Raw genomic sequence first — 5,298 nt, 5'->3', positions numbered from 1 at the left:
GATTTTATTATGATGTGGATCTATCCACAACGAAAAAAAGCTTCACCGCTCCGGTTCCCAAACCATATCCATGGTACTCTACCCCTCGCTTCCACCCTCCTCGCGGCACGTCATTGCTATCAAATTGATAGGCTAATTAATGAAATTGACAATGAGAATAACTGTGCATAGTGAGTAATTATTTTCCAGCAGCCGGATTACACGCACCAGGTAGTTCACATAGATAGTCATGGAGGGAGGATGTCGTTATCTTCAAGGAACACTACTGAGAAAATACATTTGAAGCTGATCGCAGAAGGATTCTACCACAGTCATCATACATTTTGCATAAGGACCACGAAAATAAGATATGAGAAATTAGGGCTTATAAGGAGGCATATATGCAGTCCTTTTCCATCGCTCTATTCAGCTGTGGAATAGGAAAGAGAATGACTGGTAGTGGTACAGGCTACCCTCCGCTACGCATCATTCAGTGGCTTGTGAAAAAAGACATACCATCCATTTTTAGCCGCACAAGACTCACAAAACATAATGTCTCTTATTTATCGAGAAAACTCAAGACGCAACTTTTTCTGCCGACTCTCTCTCATTAAAAATCTTCATAATAGCTCCTAATTTTCTTATTTCAGCCTTTTTGTGACATGTATGTGAGAGGCTGTTGTATTTTTGTCCACGATACATTGAAGAAGCGGTATAGAGCTCATCTCTCAACTCCTCTTTAATCAGTGTACCGCTCACCTACTGTGCTCTCACGAATCTTCCAGTCTTCCATTTATAGCATTTGAATCCACATGATTTCCACACGTAAGAGATGTCCCCCACCAACTCACAGGCCCTGCTAATTCTTTCCAAATCCCATCGAGTTCTGACAGCAGTATTCCATTAGTTAGAAGGCTTTCTAGTCTTTCACCAATCACTCACTGGGCAGAGAGCTATGACAACGAGAAAAGTAGCACACTAACGCACGGGAGGAAATTCGTAACCATGCAGAGTGTACACAGACTGTGATAAAAATTCAGAAGAAAACGCCCACATTTATTCTGTATTCAATGACGGTCCTTAACCCTTTGACTGCTAGAGGCGAACCATCTGCTTGGGACGCTGAGGCGTCGCGGGTCATCTTGTACAACTTGATGCGTTCTCTTAAGAATAATATTGAAAATAATTTTATTAGCCATTTTGAGCCAGAAAATTGTAGGTAAATCGGCAAAAAAAGCAATAAGCGTCCAAACAAATCTCGAACTTCGGCTTATTGCATCTCCTGAACACATGGTATGACGAACGTGAAACTTGCCATGTAATATCCTAACAACACAATGTTCTCAAATATAATGTTTCATTTCCGTAGCATTTTCCAGTACTGAATGAATTAAGCGCAAAATGAAAGATTTTGTAAAAACGTCAGAAATGCGGTATTTTCGATCTGATTTTGCTTAAAAACTACGCTCTGTAAAATACACCAAGCTGTATCTCTGGAATGAAAGCGGGGCTCGAAAATCCGATCTGAAAACAATCTAAACTTAGGATTGACATATCTAGTAGAGTGAACGCATGATGAAATTGAAATTTAGAGTGCAATATATTGACAACACAATAATATGGAATAAATTTTTGTTCCCCTACTATTTTACAATAATCTACAAATTAGTCGAGATGATGCTGATTTTTATAAAAAGATGAAAGCAGGGTACCTTCGATACTTCTTTCCAAATACCATTTTCTATTAGTGATTGAAACCCAGTCTCATTCGCACAACATCTTTTAAGCCCTCCTCCCCCGCCCTCCCCAGAACGACGAGTTTAATTTCCAATATTGGCTAAAAACAGAGGCAAAATAGCAAGAAAAATCACACCGAGAACAAAGTTTTATCTTTGGCATGTTGTTTCTCGTTAATCAAAGGCCATTAAATCAGTTACGGAAAACAGGTTTTCCACAAGTAGACCGAATGTAATCTATCTTTGTACTACTATGGATAAAAGAATGTAACTGTCCATGTTACGCGTTAATAATTTAAACGTAGATTAATACATAGGTTTTGTTATACTGGCGCTATATACTCAGCGTAATTACATTTGCCACAGTAGAGATATCGCGCCATCTCAATCACCATGTCCGTTGATTTGCAATTAAACTGCTACATATGAAGTAGTCAGGCTTAGTTTGAATAATTTTACACCTGTTGCATCTATTTCCCATCCTTCTTTTCGATCCAGGTTTCGCCACGGCACTGGCGAAGTTAAAAACGGATTTATTGGTCTTTTTTTAGTAATTCATTCAGAAGTGTCAATAAATTTTGTCAGATATAGTTCCCAATGATCAGAAATGTTTATTTGTATGATAAGTCTCAAAACAGGATGCAACACAAAATGGAGCGTTACAAGTTTTGTATTGGTCTGTAGTTTCCCGGCGCAATTTCTGTTTCGTGCAAACCACGCATCTGCGCATTATCGTAATTTTCTGCGAATATTCACTCACGTTAACAGCCGGAAAACGGCTCCCTTTACATCAAAGAGGATTCTCGTCATCTTATCGCCTTCCCCTACCAATTTTCTTCCGTTCTGTAGCATATTTTTCTGTAGTCTCCTAATCGAGAGAAAGGTGGATCTCAGCTAGTGCCAGTTCTCACACTGTTACCGACCGCTGGAGAGCATGAGCATTTAGAATGCACAAATGCTAAAAAAAAAAAAAAAAAAAAAAAAATCATGTTCCATTTCACTGTCTTACGCACTGGTCCCACTGACTTCAGTAACATGCCACAATGGTCAATGACACCCATACTCGAAATGTAAACTTACGTTTTCGCAAGTATTTCTGTCAGTCCTCTCTGTTTCAACCATTTGTGTTATGTTACTTGTGGTCAACATGCACACCTCTCTCTTATCGCACTTGATAGCAAGGACCATGTCAGTGGACTTAAACTCAGTTTCTCCTCGTTTTAATTTCTTTCGCAGTTATGGCATGTTGCGCCTAGTCTTCCGAACAGTGCCACAACGGCTGTTCTATGGCTATGAAGCCAGAGGAGCAGGTCCGGGCTGGAGTAAGAGTTATCGACATATAGAATGTGACCCTGTTCCAAATGCGATCCCATAAGAGTTGCCACTACATCGCCACTTTTCCCAAACTGTGGAACCCAAAATATACCCACTCTGACAGTCACTCTGGACAAATGTCTTTCTTCCGAATCTACTTCGCTTGGTTGGAATAAATAGCTTAAAAGGTAATCGTCCTTTGAACAGAAAGGGATTTTCATCTATACAAAGCTTGTGGTTCTGGCGAAATGGATTACGATACGTCTTACGAACTTTGTCAACTATTGTCCTAATTTTGAATAGACTGTCAAATCCAGTACTCGCAGATTTATCACTGACGTGTATCATTCTCAGAAGTAGACAAAAACAGGACATAATTTCGCTGAAAACTGGTGTGTTCAAAAGTGTATCTCTGGATGAATAATCACTTAATTTTAACTACTTAACTTGCGCCAATAGAGAGCAAATAGCAACAAAACAATACATTTACATAAATCTAGTGTCTTTCCAATTTGATAGTCGAGAATTCACAGATTCGGTAGTATTTTCTCTGGTGTAAAACGATTTGTTTCACGTGCTATAAATTGCAACAGTTCTAGAGACATAAAATGATTGACATTTATGTCCTGAACTCGAGTCATCGAAGTAATTGTTTCATCGCGGGATATCGGTCTCTTTCCACTCAAATGTGCCACTTAACTGCGGTCTTTTCCGAACCCTTTCACTGTCACTGTCTGACTCCTCGGATTCTGAAGAACTACTGATGTAATTCTTGCTCCCCCTCTTATGTAAAGAGCTGAGCGCTACAGCTTCGAGATTCCGTTGAAGGCTCATCACTGCTAACAACGTCGGATAATCCACACTCACTGGTCGCTCTTAGCGACCATATCCAGAATTGCTTTATCTGTGCAACTACGGCGACGTGACATTTCTCACGTAGAAAATATAAAAACTGACGAATTATACAAAGAGGGAACTCGGCAACAACATTTATGCACTCTCGAACCATACAGTCAGACCACTGAACAGCTATTGCAAGAGCAGGGTGGAAAGACAGCTCTGCGTGTTTACACGTCCGTAGCGCTCAGGTAGCTGTGACTCAGCTCGCCTAAACTCGACCCTAGCGGTGTGAAGGCCGGTGGCGCGGAATGTGTCAACACGTCCTTAGCGCAGTAGGGAAAACCCAAGGGCCGCGCTTATACACGTCAGGCGCGCCAGGGGAACGGCGAGGAACACGTCTCCAGCAGCCAAAGGGTTAAATATTACCCTCTACATTTCCTGATCTTTATCATATTCCTATGATTCTGCATTACAAATACAACAGTGTAAAGTTGTCTCACACTTCGTTGACAGCACCGTCTCTCTCTCCTCTTTCTTTCTCTCTCCCTCTCATGCCTCTTTATTTTTATCGCATGCAAAAGAGTAAAACTACGAACTATAAAATCTTTACTAATATCACCTGCTAGAGAATGCCATACATTATTATCACGTCTCACTCTTCCAATATATACAAAACAAATACTGTTTGCATGTTTACATCAAGTATCTGTGGTTATCCTATTAAATATACACATATTGGTCCACTGGTGCAGGTGGCCATTGATGGAAGTTGCTAGCACAAACCTGTGTAACGTTTTGTTGCCTGTACTGTAGGAGGACCATATCCCACAGACTATTAGTCCCAAGATATAGTTCCTACGTTGTTTTTCTGCTGTAACGCATCCAAGCAGTGTATGTCTACATCTTTGTGCATCACCATATGTTTTGTTTTTCCACCATGAATCGTGACTTGGAGGTCTGCATCAACAGCTAATTTGGCAGTGTTTCTTATGGCAAAAATGTGGAAGACATCGCAACATTCAGAAACTGGAAGAGTTTGCAGCATTGTGGAGTGTTTCCAAATACCTCTCCGAAGGTGATTATCTCTACATTTAAACTCAGGCTCCTCAATGATCGGGTAGCAGATGCTTCAGTGTTCCATTTTTCAAGAGACCACGAGATTTTATTCCTCATATATTTTATTATTATTATGTGGTATTCTGCCTAGTGGCTGGTCCATGTCTTCGTACAGAGAATTTCTGATCCCACTGTTCCCTGTCTTCAGCTTCTTCCTTCAGTCTGTAGTATCTCCTTCCATCTTTCATGTCGTCCACATGTTCAATTCTTCTTCTTCCTCGTCCTGCGTTTCCTCTGAGTTTCCCTTCGATGACATCATGTATGAGTCCCTCGTGTCTAAGAACATGTCCAATGCACTTGGCCTTTCTCTGAA

The sequence above is a fragment of the Schistocerca americana genome, chromosome 1 (genome assembly GCF_021461395.2).
Source record: "Schistocerca americana isolate TAMUIC-IGC-003095 chromosome 1, iqSchAmer2.1, whole genome shotgun sequence".
Classification (NCBI taxonomy): Eukaryota; Metazoa; Arthropoda; class Insecta; order Orthoptera; family Acrididae; genus Schistocerca; species Schistocerca americana.
Note: the sequence above shows the minus strand (reverse complement) of the source record.